Consider the following 26,456-nt stretch of genomic DNA (forward strand, 5'->3'; position numbering starts at 1 on the left):
ATATTTTTCTAAAAGTTAATAAAGAAAACAATTAGCTAATAACCTAATAAAGGAATAAAATTAGTTAATAATATGCATATAACTGTCATGGTAAAAATCATTAACTTTATTGACAATTAGAAAACAAATCAACACCGTAATATTTTATTGCACAAAATAGAGAAAAATAGAAAAACTAACAACAGAGGCTTGATTAAATAACTCATGGTGGTTCCATATGCTGGACTTAGCAGCCATCAAAAAATAGATTGACCTATATATGTTGATAAGAAGAGTATGATTTACTATAAAATTAAAAAATAACTTGATGAACAGTGACAAATCATCTTTATTTGATCTCATTTCTAGCTGGCCTTTCTTTCTTTTCTTTTCTTTTTCCCCTCTCTCCCTCCCTCTCTCCCGTCCTTCCTTCCTCTCTCTCTCTTTCTTTTTTTCAACAAATATCAGTTTGCATAAAACATTCAATTTTTTAATGTACATATGGAAATTGGCCATAACTGTGTTATGACATTCAGACCCATTCAGGTGGGACCATATTTTCTCAAAATTCTCTTCTACATTTCCCTGAAATCTACTTGTTTAAATCTGATTGAAATGTTCTTATAATAATCAAGTTTCTTACTGATCAGTAGGTTCTTCTTTCATTCCAGTGGTGCTCACAGTCCTAATGATTTGTTTTCCTTACAGCAGTATGACTCCCAAATATGCAAGTGATTGATCTTATTCATGCTAGTATCAGAAAAGTCAGACTTGTTGAGAAACCAAAGCCAGATCATTTTCTGTCTAGTTGATTCCCCTAGGCTATAAAACATGAGGTTCTTAAAAATTTTTTTTGAAAACAATGAAAACCACATGCTTTATATTTTCAGTTTCATTGCTTTACAGTTTCATTTCATTGCTTTGCAGGCTTACGAATCAGCCTTCTTATACTCTTTTATTCTTCTTCCCAAATAAAATCAACCTATTTCCCAATAAATAGGCCCATTTCCCCAAGAGTATGAGAAAATTTAAATGTCTGATGGAGCTAGTAAAATATAGGAACTATTAAAGAGCAAAGCAATTTAGCCAGGATAGTATTTTTCATAAAACAAAATGAATAAAATATTAAAATATGTAAAGATAAAGAGAACATTTTCTGCCAATTCTTCTTAGAGTGATAAGTGTGTTTTCAAGTTTACTCTCCTAATTAAATATATTGGTTAAATTAAGTATTGATAGGATTTACCCTGAGGTTAGAAATATATGGAGCCCTTCTATCTATTAGATTAATTTTTTGGAACTTAGTCTCTGATAAAAATTAGCCAATAAAATGTTTTGGATTTTGTCATTGTTTAATCTCAATCTGTTTAAGGAAAGAATTTTGTTAACATAAGTCAAAATATTCCTTTATTATTGAGTTGATCATTGTTAATTTAAATAAGATTACACTTTTGAACTTTTTGTTTAAAGAAGAAGTACAACAGTCTTAGATTTTATTTTATTTTTCAACTTCCAGCAGTATGGGAGAAAAAGGGAATTTCCAAGTAAGAGACTGACTTACCAAAGGAAACTCCAAGTATTTATTTCTTTCAGGGAACAGAGATACAAATTTAAATGTTATTGCCAGGGCATAATATTATTAAATAAGACAACCAATTAAAATTACAGCCTCTTTAGAGGTTCAGGTTACTTCCACAGGACGTGGAAACAATCTTGAAGTCTGCTTATCAGATAATACTAGTTACCACAGATAGAGACGGAGACAGAGACGCAGAGAGTCTGGGGGTGACGGGGTTCTAAGATAAAAACTTTCAGTGCAGGAAAGCAAAAGGCAGAATGGAAGATGAATAAACAAAGTAATGAGCACATAGTGTTTTGTGTCTACATCACCAAGTCCCCAAATTGGCTGAAGATCCATGAAATAAAGACATAACTTCCAACTTATTACAATGACATTCTTGAGAATTATCAATTTCTACATCCAGGAACAAATATAGAACTAGATACTATTTGAGAGAAATGTCTTAAAAATAAGTTTAAAATTATTAATTAATTTGAAAAAAATCCCATTAAACATGTCACTAAATGGCATACCACCGGCCAACTTTTTTACTTACCGCTAACCTCAAGAGGATGTTTAGTGCTGACCAGTCATCAGTCTGTCTTTCCTTTGGTCCAATCATCTGTCAAGTGTTTGAGACGACTCTCCTCTCTCCTCAGTCTCCAGCACCTCCTCTACCCTTCTCACCCTTCTCTGATGGTCTTTTCTCTTATTTCACTGAGGAAAAGGAACAATTTTCCTGCAGTCTCATCACCACATCTCTCCCCTCTGCCTAGACTCTGCTTTCCCTCCTTCTAAGGATGACAAGTCACTTCCCTATCTAAGGCCAGTTGCTCCATTTGTCTCCTGGGTCTCATTCCCTCTCTGCCACTCAAAGATATGACTTTTGTAATTGTGTTCTCTCTCTTCAGTATCACTCATTTTTCCTCCTCTTACTGGATCATCCAATTCAACTTCCAAACGTGTCTTAATAGCCCCCATCTTTAAAAAACAAGATGGTTCGTTGATAACCCTCTTTCCTTTCAGTTCCCCCATTCTCTCCCTTATTTGCAGGAAAAACCCTGGAATGCATTGTCTAAACTCTGTCTCTAATTCTCCTTTCTTCTACCTTGAACCTATTCAATAAGCCTTTCCTCCCCACTTCTCTGCCAGAGCAGTGATTCTCAAGGTCACTAATAACCCCTACATGGACACATTCGATGGTCAGTTCTCAGCCTCACCCTACCCTACACACTGAAGTAGTAGGTTATTACCTTCTTTTGGAAACCTATTCATCTGTTGGCTTCCACAACCCACTCTCCCATGGGTCTTTCCCCACCCCATTAGTTGCTCCTTTTCATTCTCCTTTGTTATTTAATATTTCCTCATTTTCTCAAACTCTAAACTTTGAAGGACCTGGGAGCTCTGTCCTTGGATCTCTTCACTTCTCTATCAATACAGCTCTTTTAATTAAATGCATCTAATCCTGTGGTGGATAACTTCCAAATTTGTAGCTCCAACCTAGACCTCTCCACTGACTTATACTTGTATATCCAGATACCCAGTTAACATCTTCACAGTAATGTCCAGTAGGCACCTTCCAGCATAATATTAACATAGCCAAAATTGAACTCTTCTTTGTTTGCTTTATTTTCACTCAAGTCTACTCCTTTCTGTGGTCATTCCATCTCAGTAAATGACACCTCAGTTTTCCCACTTGTTCAGTTAAAAAACAAATCTTTGACTCTTTTTCATTTCTACCACCTTTAATCAATCAGTAAATTCTATCAGCTCTTCTTTCAAAAATATACCCAGGATCTGATCACTTCTGCCCTGCTGCCATTGTGGCATGCCTGTGGACAATTGCCTTCTCACTTGTCCCCTTCTTTCTCACTGTTTTACCTGAAAATCTCTCAATAACTTCTCATTTCATTCTTAGTAAAATTCTAGTCCCTTCCATAGAATAGAAAAGGCTCTATGTAACCCTCCTGCCAGCTTCTCTCTGCACCATTTCCTACAACTCCCCACTTGCACACTGTCCTCCAGTCGTGCTGACCTCTTTGCTATTGTTGGAAAACATCAAGCACATTCCTGCCTCAGGCCCTTTGCACTGCTTCCTCCAGATAGTCCTCCAGATAGTGCATTGCTCTTTCTCTTACTCCCTTCAAGTTTCTGTTCAGATGGCACCTTATCAGGGAGGCCTTCCCTGATTACCTGACACACACTGGCACCTCCATCTCTCCCTACCACTCTCTTTCCTTCTTTAATTGTCTTCATTATGTGTATTGGTCTTGACATCTTATTTATTTGTTTCTTTGTTTATGGCCTGTCTCCTTCTATTATAACAAATTCCTTGAAATCAGGGATTATGAATTCTTTAGTCCCATAATATGTACTCAATAAATAAATACCAAAAAAATGAGTAAGTGAATGACAGCCACTAATCTTCGAGCACTATAAGATAGATATATTATGCTGTATTTACCTTACCTCATTTAATTCTTTCAACAAACTCTTGTTGTTCTCCTATTACAGCTGAGGAAACTGCAGTTTAGAAAAATTAAGAAATTTGCTCAGGGTTGGTCTGTACTAAATGGAATCTGTAGGGCTGGAAAGCCCACACCAAAGTGGGCTTTGTATCATTAATGCATTAAAACTCTTTCTCACAGACATTATTTTATTTTTATTTTGACCCTCCAAAGAACTCCATGAGAAAGCCAGGAAATATTTTTATTATCCTTGTTTAAACAGTGAAAAAATTGTGGGTTAGAAGGTTCAGATATTTATCTAAAGTCACAAAACTAATAAATGTCATAGTTGGAATTTTAATGATTGCATCCCAAGCACAATAAAGGAATTGTTTCAAATTTGTGAATTTATTTTACAGAATAACTTGCAAAAATTAAAAAAAAATTAAAGGACAATTATCTTACATGGAACCAATTACTTTTATTAATAAGAATGCAATTTTCTTTTAAAAAATTTTTATTGATGCAAAATATGTGTACATATTTATGGGATATATGTGATATTTTGTTACATGCATAGACTGCATAATGATCAAGTCAGAGTATCTGAGGTGTCTATCACCTCAAGTATTTATCATTTCTATGTGTTGGGAATATTTCAAATGCTCTCTTCGAGCTATTTTGAAGTATACAACACATTGTCATTTACTATAGTCACCCTACTCTGCTATAGAACACTAGAACTCATTCCTTCTACCTAACTCTATGTGTGTAACCATTAACCAGCCTCTTAATTATTCCCTTCCCTTCACCCATACACCCTTCCCAACCTCTGGTATCTATCATTCTCCTTTCTACCTCCATGATACTAACATTTTTAGCTCCTACACATGAATGAGAACATGCGATATTTGTCTTTTTGTGCCTGGCTTCTTTCACTTAACATAATGACCTCCAGTCCCATCCATGTTGCTGCAAATGACATAATTTCATTCTATTTTATGGCTCAATAGTATTCCATTGTGTATATATACATTTTCTTTATCTGTTTGTCCGTTGATGGACACTTAGGTTGACTATATATCTTTGCTATTGTGAATAGTGTTGCAATAAAATTACAAGTGCGGATATTCCTTTGATATATTGATTTTTTTTCTTTTGAATAAATACTCAATAGTGGAGTTGCTGAGTCATATAGTAGTTTTATTTTTAGTTTTATGAGAAACGTCCACACTGTTTTACATAATGGTTGTACTAATTTACATTCCCACCAACAGTGTATAAGGGTTCCTTTTTCTCCATGTCTTTGCCAACATCTGTTATTTTTTTGTCTTTTTAATAATAGCCATTCTAATTGGGGTAAGATAATATCTTATTGTGATTTTGATTTTGATTTCCCTGATGATTAGTGATGTTGAGCATTTTTTCATGTATCTATTGGCCCATTTGTATGTTTTCTTTTGAGAAATGTCTATTTATGTCCTTTGCCCAATTTTTAATGGAATTGTTTTGTTTTACTGTGGAGTTCTTTGAGTTCCTTGTATATTCTGGATGTTAGTCCCTTGTTGGATGAATAGTTTGCAAATATTTTCTCACCTTCAACAGATTGTCTCTTCACTCTGTTGATTGTTTCCTTTGCTGTGCACAGGAATTTTAGTTTAATATAGTCCCATTTATCTATTTTTATTTTTGTTACTTGTGCTTTTGAGGTCTTAGCAATAAACTCTTTGCCTAGATCAATGTTCTTAAATGTTTCCTCTATGATTTCTTCTAGTAGTTTTATAGTTTCAGGTCTTACATTTAAGTCTTTAATTCACCTTGAGTTGATTTTTGTATTTGGTGAGAGGTAGGGGTCCATTTTTGCTCTTCTGCATATGGATATCCAATTTTCCCAGTACAATTTATTGAAGAGAGTGTCTTTTCCCCAATGCATATTCTTGAAGCCATTATTGAAAATCAATTTTCTGTAAATACATGAAGTTATTTCTGGGTACTCTATTTTCTTTCACTGATCTATGTGTCTGTTTTTATATCAATGCCATGTTGTTTTGATGACTATCATCTTGTAATATATTTTGAAGTAAGGCAGGTGATACTTCTAGCTTTATTCTTTTAGCCCAGGATTGCTTTGGCTATTTGGGCTCTTTTTGGGTTCTGTATGAACTTCAGGTTGGTTTTTTTCCTATTTCTGTGAAAACGATGCTGGAGTTTTTATAGAGATTGCATTGAATCTGTAAATCACTTCAGGCAATATGGTCATTTTAATGATATTAATTCTTCTGATCCATGAGCATGGGATGTCTTTCCATTGCATCTTCTTCAATTTCTTTCATCAATGTCTTGTAGTTTCCCTTGTAGAAGTCTTTCACCTTTTTGGTTAAGTTTAGGAGGGCTGTCTGGAAAGTATCCAGCCATGTAATATGTTCTTGTTGTATTAGCCTTTCTTCCTATTCTTTCCCTCTTATGAACTGAAAAGTAGATGAAATGATCTCGTTATTTACCCCTCTGGGGTAACCCCTGCCCCTCTTTGGGTACCCAGTGACATGTTGGTCTTTTCCCTAGGGTGGTGAAGACATTATGGTGAGGGCTTTACTGCACCACTTATTAGGTGTAGCGGCTTGGGAATAATTTAAACTCTTTGTGCCTCAATTTTCTTACTTGTGAAATGGTGACAAAAATAGCACCTATCTTATAAAATATCAGTACTTTGAAGAGAAGTAATAGAAAACCTTTGTAATGCAACTGGGTGCATCACCAACAACATCACATATGTGATTGCATCATTTATTATAAATGTCAGGTGTGCAACTGAAATACGTGATAAGCACTACTGAGAATCTGTGGTTATGGGTTAACATATCTGGAGTTCACTTTATCGCACAATCATGTGTGACACGATGAGAAAAGCAGATGTGCCTGAGCCTTGTCTGGTATTCGTTTGAGTGCTGGAAGCTATCACACAGCATTGTACTCAACTGGTAATTTTATGTGAATAGATAAGCATCTATCTGAATGTTTCAAAATACCCACCTTATTAACAATGACACATTTACAAGAAGTATAAATATATTCATGAAAATGGTGGGAGGAGGTTTATCCTGAGGCTTGTGAAAGAAAGAAAAGAAAAAAATCAATTTGGCTGCATGATGCAAAAGAAAAAAAAATGAATAACATTTTTTGAATACCTGCCAGGTGCCAGGGGCTGGGCTACGTGATTTACATCCATTCTCCAATTTCACTCTCAAAACCACCCTAGAGATAGATGCTACTTTTTAAAATCTAAAAGATAACATATCTACCTTCATTTTTTTAAGTTTAAAAAGTATTTTATCCTATAACTCAATAAAAAAAATCTGATTAAAAAATGGGTAAAGGATTTGAATAGACATTTCTTCAAAGAAGATTTACAATAACCATATATTAAGGTGCTCAATATTGCTAATTATCAAGGAGATGCAAATCAAAACTATGATGAGATACCTCTTCATACCAATTAAGATGGATAATACCCCAGACCAAAAAGTAACAAATGTTGGAGAGGATGTGGAGGAATTAGAACCCTTGTGCACTGTTGGTAGGATTGTAAAATGGTGCAGCCACTATGGAAAATAGAAGTATGGAAGTTCCTCAAAAAAATTAAAAATAGAACTACCATATGAGTCAGCAATCCCAGTTTTGGGTATATATCCAAAAGAATTAAAAACAGGACCCTACAGAGATACTTGCACACTCATTTTAATTGCAGCATTATTCACAGTAGCTAAGATGTGAAAGCAATCTAAATATCCATGGACAAATGAATGAATAAAGAATTGTGGTACATATACACAATGGAATATTATTCAGCCTTTTTAAAAAACGAAATGCTGTCATACCCTAAATATGAATTAACCTTGAGGACATTACACTAAATGCAATAAGCCAATGACAAAAAGACAAATGCATGATTCCACTTATATGAGGTATCTAAAGTAATCAAACTCATAGAACCAGAAAGTAGAATGGTGGTTGCCAGAGGATGTGGGGAGGTGGAATAGGAAGTTTTCTGTTCAATGGGTAAAGAATTTCAGTCACACTAAATGAAAAAAGTTCTAGAAATCTGTTGTGCAACAGTGGGCATATAGTTAACAATACTGTGCTGTACGCTTAAAAATTTGTCAAGATGGTAAACTTATGTGCTTTTCACCACAATAAAAAAGTTATTTTTAAATGAAATTGAAATTAAGTCATTTGATCTAGCCCAGATTTCTCATTTTATATTTGAGGAAATGAGATTTAAAGATGAAAGTGACTGAGTTTAATTCACATGGCTAAATAGAGAAGAAGCTGGGAAAGAACTCCAATGTTGGTACTCTCAGTCTCGTGCCCTCTCTGATATAACCTCATGTCTAAATTAAATCAGTGCGTCCCAGAGGCAAGCCCAACTCTGACTTACCTGGGAAGAATTATTTATCTCATTCTTTCTCTCCCTTTGGCTTTACAGATAGCTGTCATTCAGATAACCCAATTTGATATCCCAATAGGATTAGATTGAACAGTGATACATTAATGCATCATCAACCTACAACTTCCTTTATTTCAGGATTTCCTGAAATGCACAGGTATGCAAAGCAGCATCATTGGTCTGAGCTTGTACTATCCCTAAACGAGAGTTCACGATAGCACACAGTGTTATAGAGTTAGAGTTTGAAAGGTTAGTATGGGTAAGGTAGACATATTCGAGTGGCTGCACCTGTGTATGTGCATAATTACCTTTATTTTCTTTCACAAACTTGTAACAGTATTACATGGAATAATTTGTATTGATAAATGCACACATATTTATAACACATGTATTCATTACATTCTTTGGATTAGTATTTCCCTGTCTGGGCAGGGATAGGAAGGCTCTCTAAATTCTCTACCACAGGTACAGAGTAGTAGATAAAGGAGTGGGCCAGAGTGGAGACCTGGGCACGACATAGTCAGAATTTACTGCAATGGTTCATGGGCTGCAGAGAAAAACGGTGATCTTGAACTTGATTTCCTTCTGAAATAAAACCTACTTTTTAGAAAAATCTGTATTCAATTACCAACCACTCTGCTTATTTGCTGTGTGACTTTGGATGGGCTACTTGATATCTCTCATTTTCCTCTTTAGGAAGGACAATAATATCTTCCTATAGGACCACGGGGTGAATTAGATGAGATAATACATGTAAGGTGCCAATCCCAGTATCTAGTATTGACTTCAGAGTTATTTTCACTGCAAAACAAGCCACTAAACTTAAGAGCTATGTTCTCATAAGTAGAATCAAATTATCCCTTACCCACTGAGCAGTTTACATGTCCAATTACACGCATACAACTACAGTGGGCTGTAGTGCACAACTTGGTAGAGAATGGTTGTGGGGTCCAGTTGGTGGCCAACTGCTGACACTAGGAAGTTTGGAATTTCAGCCTTGCCTCACAGAGTTTTTCCCCACATGTTGAAATCACTTACATGAAATGTGTGGGTGATTCTGTTCTCTGTCTTACCACCATAGTTAATCCTCTCTGGGAGACAATTAGCATTTTATATGTGACTCATATAACAACCTATTTGAAACTCACCCTCCAGCACTGATCTCCCAGCTGCTCATTCCTAACTCCGGCTCCTTCTTGCCTACTGAGATCATATGCCTCTGTGTCTTTGTTTTTTTTTTTTATTATTATTACTTTTCCAATTAATTGAGTGTAGTTTATATCCTTTTTTAATCTTGCAAGAAAATATCCGAAGTAAGTTCAGGAGTGGAGAGCAAAAACTGCATACACGATTACAGCAATATTTCCTTAAAATTGTCCCGAGTCATCCTTCTTACTCAGTGTTTCCGTTTGTCCTCAGAACGTTCCTTTTCTCTTCTCCCTATTGCTCCCCAATTTTTTTGGACCTCCAGGACACATGCTGTTTTTCTTCCTGCCTTTTTGACTGTCTTCTTTCCTTCCTTTATAATTAAATATTAATTTCACCTTTATGGAAGTAATTATGTAAGTAATGCAAATATATTGCACACAATAAAAATTCACACAGTTCAGATAATCAGAATGTCACCTTGAGTACCGACTCTTAGTCCCAGTCTGCTTTTCAGAGATAACCATGGTTATTGTTTGACAGACAGCCTTCTACATCTTTTCGTTTACAATGATTAGGTTGGCTCCTATAAAAATGCTGCTTTTGTAGGTCACAATGATCAAATATCAGCAATTTCATAAGATCCAACCTCCTGTCTATCTCCTGTATACATAGAAGTATAGAGTATTATTTTGTGGATTTAAAAAACAGAAATAGAATCATATTATGCATATTTTATTGTAATTTTGTCCCTCCCCCGCATAGTAATATAACCTGGAGATCTTCTAGGTCAGTGTATGTATTTCTACCCTATTCTTTTTAACTGCTGGTAAAATACTTTAATATGGATCATTTATTTAATCTATCTATCTATCTATCACTATTTATCTGTTGCTCTTATAAATCACACAGGACTTGAACATACCTCCTTGCTTATGTGGGAATATTAAACATTCGCTTGATAAAGCAAATGTTTACATAAAGAAACGAATTAGAAATAGGTTAGATGTTATTTCCTATAGAATTAGTGCTGTAGGAAACACAGGCCTAATTAATATCAGGTCTTTGCCTACAGGTGCCTATCTGGGTGCAACATGTTTTGGTGGCTTTGGGGGCCTTCCAGTTTTGTGTGTCTCCTCCGCTATGTGGCCCTTAAGAAGCCCCCCGGGGATAACCATCCTTCTTACAATAAGCACAGAAACAGAATCCCAGCAGCCAGACTCTGTGCTGCTTAAATAATTGATCTGCTTGATCGTGCCATGGGGTCTAAATGACTGCTTGGAACATTTTAAAGTTTTCTATCATCAGTGGCCACTCTTTTGTATTTTTCTTAACCATGGACACCTCTGAATTTAAAGGATTTCCTTTTGGCCATCGAATAGAATTTATTAATCAACACATTTGATTTTATAAATATTTTTCACAGATATAGTAATATATTGACCGTTCTGGCCAGCATGAGTGAACAAGTGGCTGTACTGAGCTACTAGTCCAGTTCAAAGTGAGGAGATATCATATTTGGCTTGGTCTCAGATGTACTATGTTATTAAGCTATTCAAAAGATTGAACAAAAGCTCCAGGCCTCTCTACTACTTGTATAAAGTGAATAAAAGCTGGGGCTTCACATAGTCTAGCATGGAGTCTCACTCAAAGAAAAACCATATGAAAGTGATTCAAAGCATTTCCAATGTTTATTAGAGTCTCCTGTAAAACATCTCTGAGGATCCAATTTATATTCCACCACAAGGTTCTCACTTCCCATTCCTTTATAAAATTCTTGTTTCTTATTCCTTTTGCTCTTGAGATTTGTTTTAACCCATTGCTATCATGAGGCTTCTCTCTTTGCTTCTCAATTTCAACTCAATGCCAACTTCCTCCACACCCAGCCCCATGTGATTCTTGGCCTCTTTGGCCCTCATCTCTCTCTTGCAATGATTTTTTTCCCCTAAAGAGCTGCCCTCCCTTTCCTGTTACAGTGATCATCTCAAACTTCTAAGGTAAGAAACTCCTGATTTAGAAGATTTTTCAAGAAGAATTAGTGGAAGATTGGCTTGTCCCAGGCCATGGGTAGCAGAGAGAAAGACATCTGTTCATCTTTCCTGGAAGTTGCTCTTTTAGCAGGGGAAGGAGCTGAGGGGTGTGAGGCTATTGTGTTTCCTTCATTTTTAGTACCTGAAAATAATGTGCGTGTAATATACTTTTTGACCATTTCCTAGGACCTTGGAAGAAACAAAAGATAGCATAGAATTCTATATGTATTCTTGAGAAGGTATATAATTTTCCTCCTGCTGATTTCCCAGAGCAGAAATACTGTGTGTCTACTAGGAGTACAGGACCTAACCTTCTGCAAAGGCCTGTTGGTTTCTTACTGGGGGCAGGGAAGAGGAGAGTGAGAGGACTGTAGACTGTGGATGCTTAAGCTTCTGGGCATAGAATGATGAGAGGTGGAATGATGGTTTGGGGTAACTGCTGGCTCAGATACTGAGTATTTCTCTCCTCTGCCTCTGCTTCCCTTGAAGGACTATTGGAACTTGAGGAGAAAATATTAGAACCTCTACTCTTACTTATTTTTTCATCTTATCCTTTTTAGTTTCTGTTTTGGTGTATGTTTTCTAGTATACATAATGTATTAATAAAAGAATAAACAACTATAATAACTAAATATGTAAAGTACATATACAGGGGTACTTGCTCACATTTTGTTTTACCCACAGAGGTACATTGGCAAAAAATACATTTGTCCATTCATTCATTTACTCATCGATTCATTATTAAATTCCGGCTATGCACCAGTATTTTCTAGGTGATGGGAATGTGACAGCGAACAAAGTTTGAAAATTGTTGCTCTATATGCATGGTTCTGCCACCCTTTCACCGGCAATACCGATCTATGGCGCAATCAGTAACTGACGAGACTCTTGTCTCAACAAACTTTCATAGATGGATTGGAAACAGAATCACCCACAAACTTCCTGAAAACTGGTGGAATATGTGAGTAAGTTCTGTCATGAAGTATTTATAACATCTAAATTGGAATACTACAAATAGCTGTTCACTTTCCTTCTCAGAAGAAGAGCCTGTGAGTAAATGGAAAGGGAAGATGCTCAGAGATTGTCAAAAGGACAAAAGGTTATGGGCTGCAGAGTCGGGGGCGGGGAGGGACACTTCCTTCTAAATCTCCAGTGGCGTCATCATCAAAACATGAAGCCAATTTTGATCAATTGTTCAGCCGAATAAATGTTTGGCATAGGCAGACGTAGTGAGAAGAACAGTGTTAGGCTTTTCATGTTCATCATCTCACTACCCAGCAGGTATCATTGTTCCCATTCTTTAGATGAAAGCACTGATATTCCGTTATGTAATTTTCCCAAAACCCAACAGCTAGTGAGGGAGGCTGGATTTATGTGCAGATATAATGCCAAACCCACCCGCTACGCCACATCACCTGAGGTACAGGAAAAAGCTGGTGGGATTAAAACAGAGATTGAGATGGAAACTCAGAGGAAGCAAAATCAAGGAGCATTAGGATTGTTGATCCTTTTCCTCCTGGGATATCTTCTCATAAATTCTTCTCTTTTGGTGTTTTTGGTCCTTATAAGGAATTATATAAGAATCAAATTCAAAGAGTATCTAGGAACACTCATCATTAAGTTCATATTAGCATGCCATAAAAATCCATGAGGCTTTGAAGTCAGAGTTTAGACAGGATTAAATAGGTGACTATATATCCAGAAAAACAGAAAAGGATACCCCATGTGAGAGGGAAGAATTCATTAAAATGAAGTAAGCAACTTAAAAGGATGGCCAGAAATGTGACTTTGAAAACTTACTTTTCCAAGGCAGTTTGAAAATTACAGCATTGTTAATGAAACAACTTCAAACAACTAGGACAAGAAATGCTCCTGAAATGTGTCTAAGGTCCAAAAAATCCTCATTCAAATCATACGTGGTGAGGGTCTGTAAGTTTTAGGGCGAGGGCTGGGACCCCTGGAGAAATTGATGCCGAGGAAGTGGCGTGAAGGCAGCATGATTGTGGGGAACTTGTGCTCAGGGTGCCCTGGGGACATTAAGGGTATAGGAAGTTAAAAACTGAAACCAGATGTTCCGATTCTGCATCAGATACCAAATGTTTTCTTGCAGAAGCTCATTTCTATTTCTGTTCCAATGAGTCTCAGGCATAAACAAATCAGTTATAAAGTGACATCCATAAAGATGCTTTAGTCTCTCTCCTTGTCGGGATGTTCAGTAAATATCCCATTAAGCCATCTCTGGAATGGGCAAAGCTTGTTCCGGTGAGGAAAACCTGGAGCCTGTGCTCAGACCCTTGCAGTCTAGCTGTGAAGTAAGACATATAAGTAACTCACTGTACAACCAGACAAAATGGAACAAGTCTAATCTCGGAGTTCAAAACGAGGGGTTTATTTAGATTAGAAGAATTAAGGAAGTCTTCAGAAGATTTTGTGCTGGGGCTGGCTTGAAAGTGAACAGGAACTTTTAACAGTTTTTTCTGTGTATGATGAATGCATGCTCATCACATGTTTTGAAGATATAAAAAATATAATGAAGAAATTTAAAATAATGTACAATCTCTACACTAAAAGATAATCAATATTTGTACAATCAATAATTGTACAATCTCTACACTAAAAGATAATCAATATTTATATTTGGCATATATTTTATATTTCTAGTCTTTTTAATGAACATACACATGCATACATACATGCGTATTTATATTTTTTCTTAGCAAAAGTGGAATTATAAGGTAAACATACTTTTTTGAATCTACATTTTTCTGCCTGTTATACTGTGAGAACATTTTCATGGCACGAAACATTTTGAAAATCATGATTAAGGACACAGTAGGAGTAATCTTCTATCATATGTATGTATCATAATTTATACATTTTTAAAATAAATTCCTTTTGGTTGGACATTTAGATTATGTACAACTTGAAAGAATTAGCAACAAAACAGCATTATACATATTTGTGCTCATCTCTGAAATTGTCCTTAGGATAAATTCCTAAAAATAGAACAAAGGAATGAAGATTTAGATATTCACAGGAATTTTGATATCTTTCGCTTAATAGTCTTCCAGAAAATCTGTCCCTAATCATACTCCCATATGCAAGAGTAAGCTTGAATATGAGAAAGATTCTGCAGGTCAGAGAATAGCACTTAGGTTTATTGAACTATATGGACAAGTACGACTGAGTTCAATACATGTGGGGAAAAATAAGGAACCCACTATGGCAGAAGCAAAGGGGATATGATGGATGTGGCAGGAGGTGAGCTTGGAAAGGTGGTTGACTGTCGTGATAGGAAATTTGAGATTTACTCTGTGGGCCTGTGGGCTGATGGGCATGCTGCTCTGGTGCAAGTAATGAACTCTTTGGAGTCAGGCTTGAGTTTGAATCCTCATTCTGCCTCTTAGTGACTAAATGACCCAGAGCCAGTTCTTTGCCATCTTTGAACTTGAGTTTCCTCAACTCTAAGGTGGAGCTAATTCCACGCACCTTACAGCATCATGTAAGAACTAGAGATAACCCCCACAACAACATGGCGCACATCGGGACTCCATAAAGCTCAGCCATTGCTTTTTCCCCAAGGGAACCAACCCATGTGCTTTCCTGCTGGAGTGAATAAGCAGCAACAAATCCTTAATTGCAGTCAGAAGAAAGTTGACTTTCATAACAGTTTGTAAACCTTGCTCTAAGCTCTTTGCGTACATTGTCTTCAATACTTGCAGCAACTCTCCACAGTAGTGCCATTATTCACATTTTAGACATGAGGAAAACAAAACTCAGAGAAATCCAGACAGCACTGCTGGAAAATGGCAGAGCTAGAAGGAATACTTTAGCATGAGTTATACTCACTTTCCACGAGCCTTGTTCCTTCAGCTGAAGTGGCAGGACAAGGCAAGGACATTTACTTCTAAGTCTCTATTCAGAGGAAAGAAGCAAGTGTGTATCCTGATGCTTTAAACCAGACCTTATTTTTAGAGGAGCCGTAGAATGTGACAACCCTCTACTTCCTATGCTTTTGGTGTGAAGAATATCCTAGAACTGTTTGTGGAGGCAGAGGAAAGAGGGGGTGACAGGAAGGAATGAAAGGGAAACATTATTCACTTCCCTTTTTGCTCTGATTCAAGTTCTCTGAAACAGACCTCTTAGGAACATGATGTCTCGGACAAGATGTCATCCTGATACTTCCTAATCATTTGATTGTGTGTTAACGTGTCTTGGTAGAGAATGAGCCCTGCTCAAGGGGATGGTACCGAGTCCCCCAAAACATATCATTTGCAAAAGTGAAAGCTGAAGAATGAAAGTGACCATGCAAAAACTCAAATAGAGGCAGTGTGTAACATGGAGTATGAGTAAGAGATTTGGTGTCAGATAGACAGCTTTGCAATTGACTAGCTCTGTGACCTTGGGAACACCCATCCTGAAACTATTCCGTCAACTATAGAATGGGGTTCTGCATTCATTTAGTGACTCTGGAGCAACAACTATATGCCATGCACTATTCTAGGCACAGGCAATACAGTAGAGAATAAAGAAAACAGAAATCCTTGTCTAGTGGAGCTTATGTTCAAGTTGTGGGGGGAGGGAGAAATAATAAGTAAGGCATATGTAAGTTAAAATATATAATATATTAGACAGTGGTAAGTGCTAAAAAAAAAAATAAAATAAAACAGGAAAGGAAGATGTAAATTTTTGTGCAGAGGAGGGGTAGGTAGAATTTTAGGCTGCCCAGGGCAGGTCTCCCTGAGAAAGTGACTTTTTGAGTGAGGTGGTTAAGGAAGTGAAGGAATGAGCTGTGCAGATTTCTGGGGATGGCAAGTAGGTGATTCTATACATGGGCTTAATATTTAGGGGAAGGGTTCAGGCTACAGATATGATGTAGAAGTCACCCCCCCAGTAGATGATATACTTAAAGCCATTGAGATTGAATGAGGTCACCAGAGAGTGATTATAGACAGAGAAAAAAATTGGCCTCAATACTGAGCCCTACAGCATGTCAACATTCACAATTATAAAAGAGAAATAGTAGCAGCAAAAGGAAGAAAAGGAGTAGCAAGGAATGCAAGAGGATAATCAGGTGACTGTGGTGTCCTAGAATCAAAACAAAGATGGTTTTCCAGGCAGAAAGTGCTTCTGATACATTTGATAAGTGAGATGAGGCCTCAGGGGTGACCTCTGGATTGAGCAACATGGTGGTCACTGATGTCCTGGAGATAAGCTATTTTGATGCAGTGTTGGGATCAGGAGAGGAAAGAGAGGAGCAAGGAGGGTGTGTCAAGATAACTCTTTCGAGATGCTTTGCTGTAGAGGGAAGGAGAGAAAGAAATGTGGCTATGATGGAGATGAGGTAGGATCAGGAGAGGGGTTCTATTTATTTATTTTTCCAATGGGGAAAACTTGTCCCAAACATGTTTGTATGTTAGTGGAAAAAATCCAGTAGAGCAGGAAAAACATATGAAGTTTCCAAATAATGGACTAGTGTCTAGAGGGAATTGGGATAAAAGCCATAAAATTGTAATTAATCTTTTTTTTATTAAATACCTACTGTGAGTCAGGTTCTGTCCTAGGCTCTTTGCATTTATTATCAGCCTCTAAAATGCCCTGCTTATCATTCCCATTTTACAGACAAGGAAATTGGGACTTGGAGTGTTAGTTATCATGCTGTAGACCAAGGGTTCTCAAACTTCAGTGTTCATACGAATCACTTGGATATCTTGTTAAAATGCAGGTTTTGATTCGGTAGGTCTGGGCATTTCTTTCTTTGTGTGTGTGTGTGTGTGTGTGTGTGTGTGTGTGTGTGTGTGTGTGTGTGTTTGGCTTCTTTCACACAGTAGAGTATTTTTTTTAATTTCAGGATTTTATGGGGATACAAACATTTTGGTTACATGTAATGCATTTGCCTTGATTGCCCAAGCCAGGGCTACAAGCATGACTGGCACCCCATGAATATTACACCATGTAAGCCCCTTAGTATTGATGAGTTAGTACCCAGGTGATGCTGACCCTGCTGGTGCTAGGACCATCCAATAAGTGAGGAGACCCTAGAATAGACCATATGGAGAGTATCAAACTCCTGGCCTATTTGATAAAAAACTCGAGTTCTTTCTACCCTGTCTTGTGTCCTCCCATAATCTTGGTTAGGTCACAGATTAGAAACCCCAAGTGAAAGAGGAACCCAAAGAAGCAATGCAGGAAGGAAAACAGCAATTTCTTCCATTCTCTTGCAAGAAGAATCCAGAAGAAAGTGAGCAAAGGCAAGCTTGGAACACAAGGCATATGCTCATGACTAGCCTGTCTGAAAAACTAAGATTCACCTACTGGGCCATCTCACAGTGTCTGGGCCAGACAGGCTTTTCTAGTCATAATCAAGTATGGGCTCATCCCAATTCATTCCTATTTAGCCTCATTATGGTCCCTGACTCTGTAGTACAACATATTGAAGTTAGTTTCACATTTAGACCTGAATGGAAAAATTATTTGCATCAGCAAGGTGTGCTGCAAGGTGGGGCACTCAGATTTGGCAGTTAGACATAGTTGGGTTTAAATCCTGGTGCTGCTGTTTATTAATGTGTGATCTGAGCACATTTTGCACCTATACCCTCGTCTCTAAAATGGAGATAACGCTCTCTAATTTACAGGCAGGCAGTGCTGCATCATGGTTAAAGTGTGGCCGTTGGAAGGATTAACAAGAGCTCAAATCTTAATGGCATGGCTTCCCAGTTGTGTTCTTAACTTCTCTAAGCCTAGTATTTCTCTCTGTAAAATGAAGAGACAAATACACCTACTTTATAAGGTTTGGGTGAAAATCAAATGAGATATTCTATGTAGAGATCAGTAAGAGATCAATAAATTTTAGCTCTTAGTAATATTAATGCTATCATTACAGACTTTTGTGTATCTGAGACACAAATGTAAGAGTGAACAGTACAACACCTTACATGAAGGAGGCGCTCTGTCCATCTTTGTTTCCTTTCTTTCTAACCAACTCTGGGGTTACTGGAAAAAGTTTGTTAATGAAAAATTAAAAAAAAATAAATCAAGAAGCATCTTAAGTATCCAGCATTTAGCAATAAAAATAATTTAGCCTGTAGCCTGAGGAAGCAGCTAAAGACTAAAAGGACTTAAAACAAATCACAGAGAGAATTTTATTTCTTGGGCAATAGGAAATACCACAAGGGTAAGGTGAATTAAATCTTGGGAGCTTACACAGAAAGATTCTAATGGCTTCCCACAGCTCGTGTCATACCTGAGCTATGAGGGACTCCCCAGGCAGCAAATAACACTTCCTGCAGTTTTGAGCTTCACATGGTGCTATGGCCCTCTTTGCAGAATTATCTGCCGGTGCACTTTATTCATGTTATCTTGAGTGTCACATATGATTTATTATTCTGCTTTTTTAATCAGCTACACTCTTAGGAATTCAAATAATTTTTAAAGATTCTTTTGGTTTTCTAAGATTATGGAAAATCAAAAATCTTTATCATCTAATTAAAGAAATTTTTGTTTTTTCCTTCTAACCCTTCTATTTTCTTACTGCATTGGCTAGGACTTCTAATACAATGTAGAAAAGAAAAGATGATAGAAGTGCCCTTGTCTTGTTCTGATCTAAATGGGAAAGTTTTCAGCATTTTACTATTGAGTGTGTTTACTTGACCTATCCTAAGTGATGACTTAAGCCTATTTAGTCATACACAAGGGTTAGGACAGGTTATATAAGCTGGTTTGAATATTCTCATAAATAAATATTTGTTTAATGTCTACGTTGTGCTTAAATTTGGTCTGAGACTTGCTTTTATTATGAATGAATATCAATATTTTATCAAAAGGTTTTCTGCATTATTAAGTTGATCATATAATTTTTATCCTTTAACTTATAAGGTGGTAAATTACACTAATAGATACTTTAATATTAATACAACTCTGCATTCCTGGGGTAAACTGAACTTGGTCATCACATATTAGCTGTTATTGCATTATAATAGCAAGTTATACATTATATATTACTATATTTAGTTATATAAGATTTTGTTTAGGATTTTTGCATGTATCTTTTTAAGTAGGACTGACCTGTAATTTTCTTTTTTTATGTGCTCTTTTTGAAATGTCAAAGGATGGCCCCCCAAACATTAGCAACACAAACTGCTGGTGAGACAGAGCTGACAATTTGATGAGACAGATGCTTACGGCAATAAGAGAACACCAGCTCTGCAAAGTATTGGCAATGCCTGTGAAGTGAGGAGGTAACGTCAGAATTTATTGAATTGGAAGCCTGATTTAAGAAGTTTCTTCTAACGGGGGTGGGGGCTGATTAGGATTGCATAAGCATCAAGATATAACAGTTCAGGATTGAACTGGAAAGGACTGGTGGAAAGACTGGGAGGAATTCAAACAACTGTAGGGTGTAAACTGTCCGTTGATATTTACCAATGAAGAGTTGCTGAATCTTTCAGGAAATTTCTATACAGAAGAATCAGAGAACAATGTACCTGGAAAGGCTACTCCTAGAAGAAAAAGACATGCTAATGAAGAGAAAGGGATGGCACCAAGTCATGTTAACATGGAACATAAGGTATGGTTTGGGTCCATAGCGTCCAGACTGACTGTGGGGTTAGATGACTTGTATTCTCTGAAGCATGGTGTCATGATTGTGCTGCATTCATAAAATGAGCTGTGAAGTGTTCCTTAATTTTCTATACTATGACATATTTTGTATTATTCCGGTATTTGGAAATACTTGCCTTTGAAAATTGTCTAGGGCTGGTGTTTTCTTTGTGGGAAGATTATTTGGCACCGATTTAATTTTCATATTTTCTTTTATTCTTTATTCTTTTTTGAAAAATAGATGTTAATTTTTAGAGCAGTTTTAGGTTCACACCAAAATTGAGTGGAAAATTTGGAAAGCTATCATGTCCCCAACCCTCCATACTATCCACATACCATACCCAACAGAGTGGTATGCTTTTTTATAATTGATAACTTACATTGACACATTGTTATTGCGAAAAGTCCATCATTTACATTAGAGCTCACTCTTGGTGTTGTACATTCTGTGGGTTTGGGCAAATGTATAATGACATGTATCCACCACTATAGTATCATACAATAGTTTCACTGTCCTAAAAATCCTTGGTGCTCTGCTTATGCTGGTAGTCACTCTGCCGTGGTAATCGCTCTCCCTAGTAATCACTGGTCTTTTTATTGTCTCCATAGTTTTGCCTTTTCCAGAATGTCATACGGTTGGAATCATATAGTATTTGGCCTTTTCAGATTGGCTTTTTTACTTAGTAATATGCGTTTAGGTTTCCTTCATGTCTTTTCATGGTTTGCTGGCTCATTTCTGTGTGGTTCTAAGTAACATTTGATTGTCTGTATTCCACATGGTATTTCTATTTATTTCCCTACTGAAGGACAACTTGGTTGCTTTCAAGTTTTGGCAATTATAAATGAAGCTGCTATAAACATCTGTGCCCAGGTTTTTATATGAACATAAATTTTCAACTCATTTGGGTAAATAGTAAAGAACAAGATTGCTGGGTCATATGGTATGAGTTTGTTTAGTTTTATAAGAAAATGCCAAACTTCTTTCTGATGTAGTTGTACCATTTTGCATTTTCATCAGTAATAATGAGTTCCTGTTGCTCCATATCCTCGCTAGAGTTTGGTGTTGTCAGTGTTTTGGATTTTGGCCATTCTAATAGGTATGCAATGGTATCTCAGTGTTGTTTTAATTTGCATTTCCCTAAGGACATAGGATGTTGATCATCTTTTCATATGTTTATTTGTCGTCCGTATGTCTTCTTTGGTAAGATGTCTGTTCAGATCTTTCTCATTTTTGAATTGGGTCGTTCATTTTCTTATTGTTGAGTTTTAAGAGTTCTTTGTATGTTTTGGATCAACAGTTCTTTATTAGATATGTATTTTGCAAATATTTTCTCCTAGTCTGTGTCTTGTTTTCTCATTCTCTTGATGGTATCTTTTGAGAGTAGTTTTTAAAATAAAGTCCAGCTTATCAGTTAGGTCTTTTATAGATTGTCTTTGGTGTCATATTTAAAATGTTATCACCATACCTCAGGTTGTCTAGATTTTCTCCTATGTTATCTTCTAGGAGTTTATTGCTTTGCAGTTTACATTTAGGTCTATGATTCATTTTGAGTTAATTTTTGTGAAGAGTATAAAGTTTATGCCTAGATTCATTTTTTTTTTGCATATAGATGTCCAGTTGTTCCAGCACCATTTGTCCTATTTTTCTTAAGCTTAGCTGTGTATTTAAAAAAATGCTTGGTTTGTTTTTTCTGTCATTTCTAGGTATTTTACAGTAGGAAGTTTTTCAATGTATCTATTCTATCACGGTGCCAGAAAAGGAAATCCTACATAAATATTTGTTGAAATGAGTAAGGCACATGACTAGAAAAGTATACTGAAAGTTGAGTTTAATTTGATTTCCAAGAGTTCATCAGCACTTCTGTTTCACATGAAACCATAGATATGTCATGGTATTACTTAACCATAGGCATGATTTTCTTGGGTTAGGTCCAGGCCCAACATCTGTGGTGAGTTCAGATCCTGTTTGTGGCTGGGCTATGGCAGATTGTAGGGTGGTATGGGGTCAGGAAGTGGTGGCAACTTGGCCCACAGAAAGAAAATGCCACAAAGTAAAAAGACCTGTCATGTGGTTCTACAGAGAGAATTATCATTGTTAAAAGTTAACTTAAAAAAAAAAGGATAAAATCATGGCTCTTGTTAAATATTTTATTTAACTTGTAAAGTTAGAATTACACAGATGTTATAAATGGTTCAAAGGAGAAGTCATGAGAGCATAGATTTTTATTAAAGGAATGCTGAAATGAGTGTGCATGGGGAGCCAACCCTAACTTCTCCCAAGTTGGGGCGGAAGTCAATTCAATCTCTACTGGACAGGACAGAGCTTGCAATTCTGTAGACAAGAATTTATTTCTATCAGTTATTCATAATTTTAAGAGTTGTAAAATAGCTTCCACAGAATTATTGGAAGATATCCTGGAACAGCATGCTATAGACAATGCATAGTTTTCCATTGAATCACAAATTTTTCCTTATACCACCAATTTAAGACAGATCCTTTGTCTTAGGGAAATTTGTCCTCCCACAAAATTAGGGTAATTTACTAAAAAGGAAGCTCCTTCCAGCTCTGTGATTCTAATCTTCTGAAGTAAGACTGATCCACAAACCGGGTCCTAAGTGAAACAGAGAGGAAAATGAGAACACTGCCCCTTCTACCTGTTTGCCCTGCTGCTTCTCCCTGCTATGACTCATGACCACAGAGTCTCATCCATCCAAATCAGTTTTTATTGACCATTTTGAACCACAACACCTAGTAAGCATATTTTACATTGTATACACGTGCGCGCGCGCACACACACACACACCACAACTGAAATAAAAGTTTTACAAAACATATCCTACCTTTATTATGTAGAATATTGTCATTTTTTCCCCATTCCATGTATTTTATAAAATGTTGGTTGTGACCCAGTAAATGAATGCTAAAACTCACGAGTGAAGTTGTTTTCAATACAGATGCCTGAGGTGTAACTCCCAAAGCCTCTGCTATAAATGCTCTGGCATGTGGCCCAGGCATTTGTATTATTAAAAGTCCCTCAGATGATTCATAGCCATAATTGAGAATTATTATCCTAGACAGAGCCATACCTTCCTAGCCCTCTTCTCTGTATTCCTGGTCTCTATTCAATGGCTAACATGAGTGTTAGCAAACGAGTGTGGTAATCAGATAAATCAATCCTTATTAATAGGATGAAATAATCATTTTGCCTTAAGGCAGAGCAAATGGAACCTAGTCCTTATGGAATTTCAGGCATCTGACTACCTTAGGCAACACAAACAAAGCTACTCATCATTATTTTCTCTAAAATTATTGATTATTCTTTTTAAGCCAAGCTTCTTACATTCACAACTTCTTTGATCCATAGATTATCAAAATTATGCTCCCTTTGGCCTCCTAAATTTCCCAAGTCTATGTCATGATTGGGACTCAAATTTGCATTAAGCTTGGAAGTTTATTCTTAAATCTGCCACCTACCATCTTTGTGACTGGTCAAAGCCAACCTCTCTGTGTTTCAGTTCTTTCACTGGACAAATGATTTTAATCATTTCTGCCTCCTCATTCTCATAGCATTATTGGATAAGACTTTTAAATTATAACACGACACAAAACTGGTAACAAGACACCCAGCCCTCTCAGAAGGTCCCTAGTTTACTTTCATGCATTCAGGGAGTATTGGGACATTGACTATGTGCCAGATGCTGTTTTAGGAAGTGGATTATAAAGGTAAATAGGACATCATTCTTCCTGCCAAGCTGTTCCCGGAGGGAGCAATAGACGGGAAAACAATAGCACTACAATATGGTAGCTGCCAAACTGGAGTCTTATTCCCTGGCTGATGGAGCTCAGGGGATTTGGCCTGAGTTTCTTTGGGAGTATCACTGAAGTCTTCTCAGGGAAGCCTGCTCAGAGATGACAGGGACTCTGAGCTGATCACACTGGTCACACACACTAAATCGAGGACATATTTGAGTGTTGAAGCTGAACAGCAGTCAGTGTAATTTTCTTTTTTCTACTATCTATATCTGGTGAGGATTTTTCTTTAACCACGGTGTGTTCTTCATCAAAACCACATTTAAGTTCCAAGCTATTGTCTAATCTTTTAATCTTCGATACTTTAAACAAACTAGAAATGTCTTTCCTGGCAGGAATAATGACTTCTTAGGGTCTGGGAACAGGGTGAGTGATCAAACACCACCTCTTCCCTTTAAGGCCACGCTGTTCCAGAATGCTGTCTTGTTTTTTAACCCACTCTGAGAGAGTCCGCAGGACAGTGGAGTTTAACAGATGACTGGATTAATTATGGCAGGGCAAATAGTAACAAAACTTGCCTAGACAGAACTTTTGTTTAAAGACTTTAGCTATTTCATAAACAATTTTTAATTTTCCTTAGAATTTAATTTAATTCTCCGCAGCGTGCTGTGTTAGGCATGGGTTTGGTTTCAGAAAGCTTGTCTTTTAGATATTCATTTGAGATTGGGTTTCCATGAGGTGACATTTGACCAGGAGACTAAGATATAACTAAATTCTATCCTTTAAGTAACAGAGATTGAATTCGAGCTAAGGACCAAGAATAAGAAAAAACAAAATGGCATTTAATTTTATCTAATCGTGGGTGTAAACCATAATCCCGAGAGCCTTGGTAACCTAGACTTGAGACAGTGCTTGGCTAGCATGCTAAACAACCTCCTTCTTGTTCTGAAACCCAGATACCAATCTAATGAATGTCCCAAATAATATTTGTCTTCCCTGCTGACAAGCCAGGGCCACTGGCCTTTAGGAGAAATCTTAGCCATCTAACTCATTACCTGGAAGACCAAGAGTCCACGGAGCGGAGAAAGAGCCATCTCAGATGGCGCAGGGGATAGCACAGAGCATTCTAATAGGTGTTTTCACGGATGCCATTTTTCAGGGCAGGGTGGAAAAGACCACTGTTTCCGAAAGTATGTCATGAAAGGTGAAATGTTTTTACCTTATAGTTGTGTGTATATTTTAATATATACTTGGAAAAACATGGGCAGATTATCCAACCTGTGATTTCACAAATGAGGCTAAATATATTTAAATGAAGGAAGTGAGTCAATTTAAAGAAAAAATATTAAGCAAATAATAGTACAAATGGGAGGCGGTGTGGAAACTCCAGAGTCATCATTGAGGGCTCAGGCTGAGATGCAAGACTGTGTGGTTTCAAATCCTAGTTTCACTGATTATTAAGTGTGTTGCTTTGAACAAGCTACTTAGGTTCTCAAATCATAGCCTCCTCAACTATAAAATGGAAAAAATACCACCCACCTCATAGGTTGTTATGAGGATTAAATGAGCGTGTAAAGTACTTTGCACTCTCTCTATCACATAGTAAAGGCTCAGTATATATAAGTTGCTTTTATTAATGATCATTAATACAATTACTTTCAAAAACACATCTTTATTGCGCTAATAAAGGTAAACCTTGTAGAAGGGTCTGAGACCAAAGAAATAAATAAGGTATGATCACTACTTTCAAGATACTCAAAGTCTTGAGATAAATTAAAACATATATATAAGCAATTGGAAATTATTGTGTAGAGTGATAGTCCCAGTATGTGCTGGTAAATCTTTAACCACCAGCAATCTGGGAAAAAGTACATCCACATATATAAGTACATACATTTATTATAAATTTTACTAATACAAAAGATGTATAGCACATAATTTACAAATAATAATAAAATATGCAATATTTTTTTTGTAAATTCCATATAACCAATTGACTCTCACAGAATGCTTTTATTGATTTTTGCTGAACTCTTGTATCCTAGTCAACCTCTAGTTACAACTGACAAGGGAATGTAGTTCCAATATGAATGTTTATTGATATTTTCACATACATCAATGAATAAGATGATAGTAAGATAACAAAGACATAAGCTAGAACCTCACTCATTCATCAGTATGTGAGCAACTTTGTTGTTGAATTGGAAAATGGTTTTAAAGTCTAGAATATTTACTAATGGCTCTTTACAGAAAACGTTAACTGACCCCTGGTCTAGATACCAAAATGATAAATCACACTCTATTTTATAGTGTTTGCCAATTTACATACTGTTAAGTACTTCATGTGCTCTTTCAAGCTCTCCATGTGACATCACTGAATGTGGATTGGGAAGAGATGCACAGTAGCTCACAATAATATAATATTTCCACTATACAGTTAAAATTGGCATAAATAACCTCAAGGACACAGATACTAGTAAAATATAGTAAAATGATTAGG

The 26,456-nt window shown here is 36.6% G+C and overlaps 1 long non-coding RNA gene across 1 annotated transcript in view; it reads left to right on the top strand.

Moving 5' to 3' along the window:
* Nucleotides 1-26,456, top strand: part of LOC123650032 — a 73,145-nt gene that overhangs the window by 24,292 nt on the left and 22,397 nt on the right. Inside the window, exons 2-3 of the long non-coding RNA XR_006739233.1 lie at nucleotides 19,715-19,844; nucleotides 20,055-20,173. This is a non-coding gene — a long non-coding RNA (uncharacterized LOC123650032). The remainder of the gene's footprint in view (nucleotides 1-19,714; nucleotides 19,845-20,054; nucleotides 20,174-26,456) is intronic.

The sequence above is a fragment of the Lemur catta genome, chromosome 14 (assembly GCF_020740605.2).
Source record: "Lemur catta isolate mLemCat1 chromosome 14, mLemCat1.pri, whole genome shotgun sequence".
Taxonomy (NCBI): Eukaryota; Metazoa; Chordata; class Mammalia; order Primates; family Lemuridae; genus Lemur; species Lemur catta.